Raw genomic sequence first — 13366 nt, 5'->3', positions numbered from 1 at the left:
CTGCTGCTTCAGATACATCTCCACTATTATAGCATTATAGCCTGCACTACTGTGCTATTAATTGTCTTCCATCTGAAGGTCTTGGTTTGGTGGTGAATGTTGCAAACTGTGTGTGTGTGTGTGTGTGTGTAAAAGCACTGAAAAGGTCTTTAGATCTAACAGCCATCTGGAGAGAAATACGTTCACTAAGTATACATTAAAAGATGTTTCCATACATACAATGTATGAGGAGGAAAAGCGTTTTTTGCAGTTAGTCTTATAAGGGAAAGTTGGGTCTTGAGAAGGTGTGAAGTAGATGATAAGCAAGTGGCCAATGTGTGAGCAACAAAAGAGTGAGAATGCATTTTGCTCTTCACTTGCTTTTAAAGGGGAAAAAAAAAAAAAAAGGAGGAATGTAACCAACTAATTTATTCCCCTTGATTAAGAGAATTCATGTGAGGATTTAGGGAAACTGTGTTTTGGTTTAATTCATGCTTTTTTGCACTCTCTTTTTTGAAATTGTCATGGTGGAGTAATTGCTGTTATCCTCTCTTGAGAAAATTCCTTGACTTCTGAAGAAGGTGGATGGCTTACAGGTATTAAAATCCTTGTAATGCAAATTAATCCAAAACAAAATACATGGAATTACAAGTATAATACTGCATTATTGTGGAAGTAACTGTAGCTCCTAGTTTCTGTTGTTTCCACTAACAAACTACATGACTATGTGGTAAGTTGTCTTTTGAGTTCTGTTGCAGTTTAGGATCAAATATGAGCCAATCTGTCTTGGATTATCACAGAAGAGGTCAGTGTATGTTTTGCTATTTGCAATTTTTATTTTTTTTTCCCAATTTTACCTTGATTCTGTAGTTTATAGACCAATCCCTTCAAAAAAGCAAAAAGAAAACCCCTTGAGAAGTAACTGAAAATTAAATTGGCCAACCTGTTTGGGTGGTTGTCTTTTTTGTTTGCTTTGTTTTATTTTATTTTAATTTGATTACTTGGATTTTTGTGGTTTGTTTGTTTGTTTTCTTTTAATGCACCCACTCAAGCTTTTGTCTTTCAGAAACCTTTCTGGCTCAGTGCTTTTTGGAAAGGGGTAGCTGCCACTGCTGTATAATGAAGTGCCTTTGTGTAAATTGATAGATTCTCTTCTAAATTTAACTCTGAAAGCGAGAACAGTCTGTCAGCATGGAAGCAAGGTGCAGGTGTACATATTTGGAAACAAGCTACTAAGGAGTGCTTTGGGCAAGACAAGACCTACGGTGGGAGCACTACAGCTAAGTTACACTGGTTCTTCCTGAAAGACTTTTTTTGGGAGTAAGTTACTTTCTATACTAAATATTTCACTATTTAAAACAGTGGTTATAGTAGCAAGGCCTTTCCCTCTTGGACAGATCTGAATTGTTACATTAAGGGTTGGTGGGCACTGCTGATCTGTTTCAGGGAATTTGCTAGTGTTAACAAGCTTCCTCCCTACTTGTTTTGTGCAGTTTCTTTGCTCTTAGTGTGGTGCTGTGATGATGTACTTTGTGGATAGTAATAACTAAAGGAAGTGAATCTTGATTCACCTGGAAAAGTTCCTACAGCAGAAGCTGCAGTCAGCAAGGACAAATTCAGTGTTCCTTTCCTTTTGCATGGGTAAGAAAACTGTGTGACAACATGGATGCAAAAAGGGAGTATATAGTAAATGTGTATTATTCTTAGTGCCACTGCTTCCTGCTCTCCTAGCAATACTATTATCTACATAAGCAGTATGTACATACTGTGTTTGCTCTGCAGAAGGTGATTAGAGTTGAAGACAATCTAAGGGAATAGCAAATAGGGGTGAGCTTGTGAAGGAAATTCAAAGTACGCTGTAAATACGTAGTACTTCAGTTGAACTTTGTCTACTCATCTACTCAGCCTGTGCAAACTGTACCAGAAATACTTTAAGGATTTTTTTCAGTCTTAGCAAAACTGATAGGAGACATAGTTGTGTAGACACTTAGTTTTTAATATGGCTATTTCCTTTTTTCCCTTTGTCCTTGGCTGTTCAGGAAATCAAGAATGTTCACCACAGCCATGTTCTTCTTTGGAGCAAGTTTATTTTATTGTCAGGGACAGACCTGTTCCTCTTTTTAGTTTTTCCTTTACTTTTAGGCAAAAACACCTTTCTCTGCAGCCTCTAGAGTTTGGGATTGGCTGTGTTATGTTGGCTACACTGCAAAGTATCTCCTAGTGGCATAGTAGATTGTTAACCTTGTTCTCATAGTTCCTTTGACATGATAAATGCTGAAGAGTTCCTGTTGCTCTTCTAAATACCTGTGTCATCCCTGTGTTACGTGCATCCTCGTATCTGATGGCTTGGAGGTGCCCCAGGAGTCTGAACTCCAGGAGTGCTGCTTTTAGCTCATGAACTTAGAAGAGTCTCACACCTTCCTATCTGTGTCTTGTTAATTAAAAGACAAATACCCTGTTTTAACCAAAGAAACAGTTTCTATTTAGCAACTTAGAGAGATTATCAAGTGCCAGTGAACTTCATTGGTCTTTTCAGTCGCCTTAAAAGAGTTCAAGAAATACCCAGGCTCTCAAAAGGTTCCTGAGCCCTTCCAAATTCTTAGCAGATGAGTGTGCTCTTTGGTCTCTCCTTAATGCTGTGCAAATACCATACATTAATGGTGGCCAAAGAATTCTTGAGCACGTTGAGGAAGATCACGAATCCGCACTGACAGTTGGTCACTCTGATGGTGCAGATTTTTACAAGCACGGCATGCAGGCTCTTGTTCACTGCTGGTGAAAATGCACAGGTAGTGGTTGAAAAAACATGTTTGTGGCTCAGACTTTGCTCTGCCAAACAGTGTTTTTATGCTCTTTGTGTTCATTATAGTTACCATGGAAATTAATAGGAGCATTACATTTGAAATAACTACTACTTGAAGTGTATCAGTCTTTTGATTTTTCCATGCCACTAATTCTGAAGATGTAGTTAGAGAATGTGCAACTTTGCTTTCTATCTCCCCTCTTTCAAAACTGATTGTTCTTTTGTTCTGACTTGCAACACAGTCTGAATTACTCTGAACTGGCTCTGCTCTCTGTGTTGATGAAGCTGTATTGAACTATGCCTGATACACTTCCCATTTTCCTAGGGGTCTCTGGGCAAAAGGTAGTATCCATTTTCTGCTGGGAGCCCATCCTCAATCAGCTAGGAGGAAATGTTTTTGTCAGCAGCTATTTTCTAGCACTAAAACAGAAAGAGGAATGAATTGTCATTTGGTTTGCAGGACTGAGTGCATACACGCAGGAATTCAAGTTAGTGATATAAATCAAAATCAATTTTCTGTCTTTTAACTTCTGGTGTGTCTGAGTTTCATCAAGGACGTACGTGTTGAGAAACATTTGCACTTAATGGTGGGCATGGACTGCATCTGTTTAATGCTTATTTGGTGCTTTTGGCAGCCTCAAATTCTTAAATTTTTCAAACTCTGAACTAGAAGATATTACATGTAGCATGGAGATATTGTATGGGCCTGCGATTGTTAGTGTGCTGAAAGACAAACAGTCTGACTGTCAGAGTTCATTTTGTACAAGGCAGAAGAGCCTTACAAGGCATTAACTGAATTACAGATGTAATGTAATTAGATGTTGTGATATAAATGAAATGGTATTACTGGAACAGGCAGGAAAGGAAAGAAATAAGCAAACCAAGTTGGATAAGTGATGAAAATAGACGTACTATTTAAGGTCTTGCCACTTAATTGCTTAATTCCTTTAATGGAAATACCCTTTTATTTATATTTCTCACTTGAATCTCATACTCTGGCTTTTGCTCTGTGCTCTGTTTCTTAGAATTAATGCCTAAAGAGGTGCTCACTTTGCCTGGGTTTCTATTTTTTTTTTTTGTACACATGAGAGGGGAAGGCTTATTTTCTCAATACAGCAAGAGCTGTTGTAAGACTAGAGAGTAGAAGTTGTAACACTAAGATCAAGCAAGATATACATTTTAAACTCATGTTAGAAAAGATATCATCTGGAAACATGAAATCAGTTTGCAGATGAGAACATCGGTCCTGAATAATAGCTGCAGTTCTGCAGAGCTATTTCTTGCCTAAGCAGCAGTGTTATTCCTGTGAGCTTAAGGGAAAGTTAAGCCTTACTTGGCCACATGAAATAAAATATCTTGACCACTTCTGTCAAGTGCCATGCTGTCTAAGTGATGGATTTAAACTGATTTTCCAGTTCAGTGCTGTGATCCAAGCAGAACCCAGGGTTCACTTCAGTTGCCTGCAGTGTGTGCTTGTACATAAAAGCAAGCTTGCCAGCATCTCCAGAGTTTATATAAAGATAATTCTCTGTGGAAAAAAAATGCCAATTTGGAGTTACTCTATCCTGGTCTGTGTTACCTACAAATCAGAGCAGTTGCTTTCAATTCTGGCTTTGCAGAACATCCTGCTGCTTTTTTTTCCAACAGAAGTCCTGTAGTCTTATCGTTTTCATACATCTTTGCTGCTACATTTAAGAAAGGTGTAAGAGCATGACGGGCAAAGAGGTGGGCTGCAAGAGCTGTGTTTGGTGTAGTGTGTTCCCTCACTGCTACCTATGAATATTCACTCAGTTTCTTGGTTTTTTTTTCCATCCCTTTCAGTTTGTGTGACAAGAATAGAACTCGAGCTGCTTTGGGTCAGAATGATTTCTTACTTAGGTTGTACAGTACCTGAAAAACTGGAATGCAAACTTGTTTGCATCTCCAGCTGTTTTAAAATTTCCGTTATTACGGTTTTCATTTCTAACATGATGCAGTAAAATGTTTTGCCAGATTGATGTTTGTAACCACTGTCTTATATTAAAATGGATGAGTGAAAGCACATGGAATCACTGCTGTGGCAGAGAAATTCTCCTAATCTAAAAAAATAGAAGAATTCAGATGGGATCAAAGTTCTGAATTCAAAATCTAAGCCACTTTTTAGCTGTTATCTCACTATTGGTAATTGCAGCCTCCTGTAATTCATATCAGACACTTTCTGTCTGATCTACATAGTCCTTGGAGCATGGATGGGTTTTACATGATTATGAAATGGCAAACATTGTTGCTGCATTAGTAATAGCGCACTATCGCAACCATCTGTTATAGCCTCTTTCTCCCCCTTCACATTAGGCCAGCAAATGATCTATTTCTGTTTTTAAATGGTTTAATTTTAGAAGAGAACATAAACACATAATTTTACTATTAGAAAGGTTGAAATCTGGGCCAGGAATATGACTTGGAAATAAATGAATGTCCAAACTGTCAGTTTATTGCCAAATTAAACCTTGGTGTTTAAGACTGGATCTTGCTCTGAAGACTGATCTTCAGGTTTAAGAGTGAGGTTTTGAACCATTTATTCCTCCATTCGATTCCAGTTTACTTCAAACTGGTGTGAAGCTGTTTCGCTCTTGCCAAATACTTTATGGAGTCCATCAATTAATATCTTTGGGACAGCTTCAGCAGAGCATGTTGTACAGTCACTGAGGCTGCCAAATAATCAAATACTTTCATTTGTGGAAACAGACCGTGATGATTTGTTCAAAAGGAATGAATAAATAAATACAAACCCAGCCCCTGAAAGCGCTTCAATATCCGGATTGTAAATAACAGCTTTAAGTAAGTGGATGGCAGAAAACTTACTTGCTGTGGGAGAACTATTGTGCTGCACTTAGCTTTTCTGGTGGATAAGGGAAGGTACACCATCCTGTTACCTAGTAGGTAACTGAAACTTGTAAGGCAACAGTTCCTTGGTAATGGTGCCTGGAGTAATTTGAATCACTTATGATGGGGCGAGTTCAGACAGTTCCAGTCATATCTGAGTAACCCTCATTCCCCAGCAGCTGGAAACAGCAGGTGTGTTTTGGTTTAGATATTCCTTTGAGAATTTATTGATGAAGGTAACCAGCTAGGACAGCTGTCTAGAAAATTTCTTCTTACTATTGGAGTTGTTTGGGGCTGGATTATAAATCGTAGAATGGAGTTGGCAGGGGCCCTTAAAGGCCATCTAGTGCGGCTCCGCTGCCACGAACAGGGATGTCTGAAGCTAGATCAGGTGCCCAGAGCCCTATCCAGCCTGATCATCATTGTCCCCAAGGATGGGGCGTCCACCCCATCTCTAGGCAACTAAATTCACTGCCTCAGCACCCTTATCTTAAAAAAGCTTTTCACTTATATCCAATCTAGATCTCCCCTTCTTTAGTTTAAAGCCATTTCCCCTTGTACTGTCACAGCAGACCCTGCTGAGGAGTCTGTCCCCTTCTTTCTTATAAGTCCCCTTTTGATACTGAAAGGCCGCTCTCGGGTGTGTGTGAAGCCTTCTCCAGACTGAACATCCCTAGCTTTCAGTCTGTCCTCACAGAGGATAACTTCTTTTTCTTTATTTCCTTTTTTATAATCCTTCAAGTCATTAGAAAACGTTGCATAAAAGTTCATCTCAACTTTGAGATCTCTTGCAGGTCAGGCCAAAGCTGAACTTTCCCAGCAGAAATAAGAACTGCAGCAGATGCAACCTAGTGCATGTAGAACCATAGGTTTATGTGCCTATTCTAATATTTAGTCTCCTTCCCCCTGCCTTCCAATCTACTTTTACAGCTGGTTGTGGTCTCACCTATTTCTGTGACCTCACTTGTCAAGCGGCCAGGGATGCTGCTAATTGCTACAGATGCAGACATCACTTCTGTTAAAAGTTAAGAGGATGCTCCTTTATGATCTCATCGTGAATTAGTGAACCTAAAATGAGCTAACAGAACTTTTGGGATACAGAAGCAAAGAAACACAAAGGCTGGTTATCCCGTAACTAGTTCATTCGTTTCTCAGAAAGTAGAAAGCCTTCTGCTCAACATCTATCTGATAGAGATGGCGATTTTGATCAACACGTGTAAGGCACTTACAAATGTTCTAACTAGCTCATGGGACACATATGCAAAACAAAACAATCAATACCCTGAGCAGCATTCAACTGCACCAGGTACCTGGAGGTCAGAGGAAGGGAGGCACCTGCTAAGCTTCTTCCCTTTCGTGTGGGTGCTGCTTTGGGCAGCAAAGAGCGCTGTAGTCTCTGGTAATAAACATGATCAATCCACTTAATCTTAGGCCATTTAAAACCTTAATTGGTGGCTTATCAGTTAGCAACAGTAATTTAACAACTAAATTGCTACCATATAGTTATATATTAACCTATGCAATTCTGAGAAGAATGCGTTTGTCATCTCAGCTTATGGGATCACAGCCATGATGTCAAGTGGAAAAGAATTACTTTGAAAGTGAGTTAAAGTTACACAGAATAACCATGACAAAGTCAACCAAGAGGAGACCAGATGTGTAGAGCATGAAAAGCATAAGCTATAATTTGAGCTGAGAAAAGCAAGGGAGGAAAATTCTAGATATAAAGTAAGTTTCTTATTAACAATTACTGATACATATCTATTGGTTCTTCCATCAACTGTCAAGATTTTTTTTACCTTAGCACTGCCTATCTCAAAGAAATTGCTTTCTGTTAACAGTTTTCCCCTGAGGATTTATTTGGGTATCAAGCTTCTGTCTGTATTGAGTATCACCAGCTTACCTCATCTTCATTCTTCTTCTACCTGGCACTTTCTCCAAACCCCACCTGCAAGGATCATAAAAACAAACCTTCTTTGGTACTTTAAAGTTTGTAGCCCTTGTGGTTGCAGGGAAATATTTGTGAATGTTGAAGCATAGTTCTCCAGCAATTTAAAACTGGAAAAGCAACTAAAAACTGACCGATTTCTACTGTAGCTCAAGATCTCTAGTCCAAACATTATTGGTGTATAGTTTTATGGATGTGTCTTACGTTTTCGATGAACACGTGTATAGGATGATTTATGGGGAAGCATTTATTTATTATTTATCTGTTCTGAATTTCAAAATAAGTATCCTTTGGCTCTAAAAGAGAACTCTGTCACAGACGCAGTGCTGCAGCAACTCAAGAGGCTGAGCGACTCAAGAATTCCCAGGATGAAAGGTGAAGGAAAGGCAGAAACACTTATTTGAATGCAGAAAAGGGGAAAGAATGTGAGTTATAGATATAAAAATAAGTGTTTGGAAGAAATTCCTGAAGTCTCAAAAGAAGAAAAATCAGGCAAAAATCAATGTGTATGTAATGGTTACTAATTAGACAAAACTTGCATTTGAAAGGAGACACTTTAAAATACTGATTTTAGAGGCCCTGGAAGACAGTATGGCCAAGATTTTCTCTACATTTATTGCTATTTTTTCTTGTACTTTCCGCATTGTACTTTCTTTCTTACAAGTCACCTATCTCATTTTAGAAGCTGATTAAGGAGTTACTATACTAACTTGTGTAGAGAAAATCCCCATGTCGATTTCCAAGTTTATTTCCCATCTATAACAGTTAATAAATCTGTAAATGTGTATTTCTAGAACTCTGTCAAAGCAGGAGCTGTTTTCACCATCCTGGTTTGAAGCTGTTTAGGTGTATATTTTTTCCACACTAAGTTACTGTGTTTCATTTCATCCTATCAGAAAGCAGCAGGTATACATTAAAAAAACCTCAGCCTTGAGGAGCTGAGAGGCACCCCTTAACGCTGATGCTTTTGATTATGCTAAATGCTTCCCACAAGCACACTGGTGCCCTATTTTTTACTTTGCTGTGGAGATCAACTGATCTAAAGCAGCAGCTGTGAACTGACTTTCCAGACCTGTATTTGTATGATGCCGTCATAGTGCTGAATCTCAATGGCACCATGCTAATGGCAATCTGCAAAGCTCATTCCCTCAGAACGTAAATTCCTAACCCCAAACCGTATGAGGCTTTGAGGATATAACCTGACTAATCTATGGAAAAGATGTTAAAAGATTAAAGGCATTTTCAACTATCTGAATAGACCACAGGTTCATAAGGAGACAGAGGACAGCACTAGCCTGGGCTAACAGCAGTCAGCTCTACCTGCAGTGTAATTTACTTCTGTTCTGAATTTTCCACTACGCTGGCACAATTGTAATTATGGTTCGAGAAAGGCCGGTAGCCCAGTATGCTCAAGTCTGAAGTAGCATCATTCCTTATTTTTAACTCTAATGCTCTGAATAACTTGACCTTCGTTTCCTAAATCTCATGCTGTCCTACCAGAAAGGAATAGAAAAGCGTCTATGAACTCCTTATCCCCCACGTACTTCATATAATCAATTAAAGGTCACTTCTCCCTTCATGGTCTCGCTTTACACAGCTTAGATAACACAGTTCTGAGAATACTTCACACATCGGTTATTTTAGGCTTTTCACTGCTAACCTAAACAAAAGCTGAACAGATTTATGCCTGAAGTATTTAAAGATGAAACCCACTGTCAGATAGTTACTTTCCTCACTCCAACCATTTATTTGTGCCAAATAAAACTCTGTTGTCATGGCTGCTTAATCAACTTATTAAAAATAACATTTTGCTAGTTTCCAGCTACCAGATGTATGGACTCTGTTAAAGCCAATAATGGACACAAGTTTTATAACATGAATCCAGATGAGCCCCTATCACTTTAACAGCTCCACATTAGAAGTCTCAGCTGCACATGGGTATTCCTGTTTTGCTTTTGAGGATACAGCATATAAAGATCTGCCTGTAAGCAGATTTTGCCCCGTTGAACTGAAACCACATCTGTCTGCAGAAAACAACTTGTGGGTTTTGGCCAATACAATTTGAAATAAGAAGCAGCAACAATAAAACTGTAAGAAGCGTGGTAATTTCTGGGAAAGGAGGGAAATAGTAGGACAGTACTGCTGTTCATCAACATCCATACTAACAACCTCCACCTGATCTGTCCTTCACATTTGTATTAGGAACACCTTATGCCACATTCCACTTGTGTTACTGTGTTCCATAAAGAACATACCATCACATTTCTGTTTGCCACACTTAAGGCATTGTGAGCATTTCAAAAAAGAAACAAAACCCAACCTGTAGCAAGCAACAGGTAACAGTTTGTCCAGGTACATTTAAGAGTAAGCTGGATCAGCTATCTGATCTAAATCAGATGAAAGCATAGAGAAGGTATGAACTAATTTGAACCAGCTGTAACTGCAGCTATGAGCCTATGTTACAACATTAGCTAAAACTCATGTTCTGGATGCAGCCTAAGAATTTACAGGAACTATTAAACTGCTGAAATTACCTAATCGTTGTTTGGATTTACTCACTGCTCTGCACGAACCTGCAAACCCAAGTAGCAATCATGGAGAAATTTGTCTGCTGAAAGCTGCTTTGTCACATGCTAGCATTTTGTTTGTGCCCAACCTCACCCCTACCAGCCCAGGCTTCTTGCCATTTTCCTCAAGGGGAAAAAAAATACAACAGAAAAGCAACCAACAATGGCTGTTCAGTCATAAAGATTTCTTCTCTATTGGAAATTTCTATTAAACACTTTCCTTGAATATCCAACTCCAATGCAAATGGCTGCCAGGGTAGACTGCAACTTGATGAAGAAACCTTCTATTCTTAAATATCAGACTGACTCATTTACATGGCCATACTTCTCATGACTTTGCTGAAAAGTAAACTGTGCAACTGATAAATGGAACTGAAGCTTCCTGAATGATAACAGCAACTTAGTTCACTATTTCAGAAGGCAAACTTTGTGTCCAAACTGTTTCATGTGCACTTTTTCCAATCTTCCTGTTATGTTAAATTATCAAAATTGATACTAAATAAAAGTCACTATCATTGATTAGTTATCGGTTTAATCTAGTCCATGACTTTACTAGTTTAAAATGGAGTATGCTCTATTTACATTTAAAACACAACTCAAGTCACTCGAACAACAGCCCAACTCTACACCCACCCCTTTAACCAGACTGACTGCACTGAGCAGTCAGGTAAATGAAACGAGTAGATTAAGAACAAGATGCTCTTTTCCCTGTTTTGTAGAAAGAAAGTTTCAATGAGCCACTGCAATGTCAAGAGCCTTTTTTATACCAGTTTCAAGAGGCCGGATATGCGCATACTAACTGCATGCGCAAGTCTTATGACGGCAATAACTTCTGCATTTAATGGCATTTCTGAGGCGTATAAGCATTTGAAAATACGGAATATAGTTGGTAGGCGTAGTTCTTAACAGTTCACTCTCACTAATAGAACTTAGAGTAGCAGAAGTGATTTTACCTGATCTAGCTAGTTACAGAAAGGAAAAAAAAAAAAGCAAAGCAGCAAAGCCTTCATGCACAAGTATATATGATGGTAGCGATTAGAGTGAAGACTGGGCAAGAATACAAGGCTTGTTCATGCTACTCAACCTACAGCTGCCAGTTTAACCTCCTCCAGAAAACTGGTTAGTTAGTTGGCAGTCTGGTTCTTTTTTGATCAGGAATTGTTTTACTTGCACCTCTTCTCATAATTGCTCTTCTTTGTCTCACCGCTATGGTACACGCAATTGAAAACCACCAGTTAGAACTGTGCTTTTGTGACTGGCAGCTCCTGCGTTTGGCTTCACAGCACTTGAAAGAATTGCATTGGGTATTCAAGGAAACGTGAACTTTAAGAAACAGTATTGTAGGGGAACACATCACCAAACTGATCAGCTGAAATGACTGTTCAGACGTGAAATAACAAAAGATGGCAGTTTTTGACTGCTGAACCTTACTATGTAGGATGCGAACATTTCAGAAGCACTTATCTGATAACAAAAAGCAAAGCTGAACACTGCAGCTCCTTAAGCACCAACTATATTCCTCTGTGACGAAACGCAGAATAGCTTTAATTTATGAAAACTATGACTGGAAGAATGCATTTGGAGGGCCCATGATGGAACTACCACCACCCTCAGAAGCTGCAACTACAGCAACTGAAGCAGCCACTTCCCCCACCTCAAGCTGCTTTAACACACCTTCGTTTTCTCTTACTTGAGCTAGGAATCCACAAGTTACTGCTAGCTGCACCACTATACTGAAATACAGACAGGAAGTGGTACGGGTAGTCAAAATACTTGCTAGCAATTCAGTTTAAACACCCCTTTCCTAACGGAGGTGATCTGGATAACCACAATAAATGCAGTGATGCACTGGGTGACATGCTGCATTTTACCATGCCCTCAAGCAAGTTACTGACCCAACTTTAGAAATCGAATGAAAAAGTCTCGTGTCAAAGTACACTGCTTTCAACTGCAGGTCAGGAAGCCTGCCCTAGATAAGAGTGCCAGCAATGCAAGAACCAAACCCATTTAACTAGTCACAGCCTTTTAACACACTTAAATGCAAACTACTCTTCCCTCAAAGTAAATTTTATCAGGATCTCAAATCTTTTTTCTTTTGCAACATTTTCATCTACCATGTGAAAGACACAGTCTGAAGCACTTCCAGCACTAGCAAAAACAAGACTCCATCAAGTAAACTTTTGCTACTACAAACGTCACCTCTGTAAGCTAGCAAAAAACCAAACAAAACAAAACAAACCACTAATGAAAAAATTTCACTCAGAAGGAAGTTTCAGAAAGCAAAGTATTTTGAGCATTTAATAGATGACATTTTAAGCTGACACGTTGTTGTTTCTGATTTCATTACTTGAGAAACAGTGGATTAGTCAGTGCCACTTCATTAAAAATATGGGAACTTGAGAGAAAGTTTCAAGCATCAGAAGAAAAAAGGCAGATTACTCACTGAATCACAAGGCAAGGTCATACCTATTCCTTCAGCAGGTATCTGTTAATTATCCTCCTGACATAGCAAATCAGTGCCTGCTCTGACCTGTGATCTTACTGAGAATTCATGAACAAATTGAGACAGACCTATAAAAAGAATCCTAAGATGTTTCCACAGTCTAAATAAACTCCTACTGATGTTCTATTCAGAAAGTAAACTACTTGTCAGTCAAAGCCCTTCTGCTGGAACACATTCAAAAACAAGTCAAGTATCACAATGTTTATTGATAGATACAAGTATATAAAATCAGGGCATGAACATGTCTTGATAAGTTAAGTAGACTTACTTTCAATACTATAATAGAGGGACCAATTCAAATTTCTCACCATGTCATGTTTCACACCCACAAAAACCTCTTCCAAAGGGCATTAAATCATCTGTCCAGCTGATCAGTTTTTGTGCAAGTAAACTGTTTCTTTAAAAAAAAAAAAAAAAAAAGACTTGTGCACTTGCCCAGGCTCAAGGATATTAAAACCTAGCACATAAAGCCCATGACTAGAGGTAGAAATACAGGCAATATACTATTACGGCAACAACCATCGATTACAGTTAAGGATTCTCCGTAACAACCAAATGGATAATCAAATATTGCAACAACTCAAGTATTACACTGAGCAAAGTGCGTTTCTACAGTATTCAGTGTTGCTATTCAGTTTTCTAACTTAAAAACAGCCTATGTTAACTGGCAGCAAAGAAGACCCTTGCAACAGACTGCTTCTGCT

The sequence above is a fragment of the Tetrao urogallus genome (assembly GCF_951394365.1).
Source record: "Tetrao urogallus genome assembly, chromosome: 6".
In the NCBI taxonomy this organism is placed as follows: domain Eukaryota; kingdom Metazoa; phylum Chordata; class Aves; order Galliformes; family Phasianidae; genus Tetrao; species Tetrao urogallus.
This window is presented reverse-complemented; position numbering follows the sequence as displayed.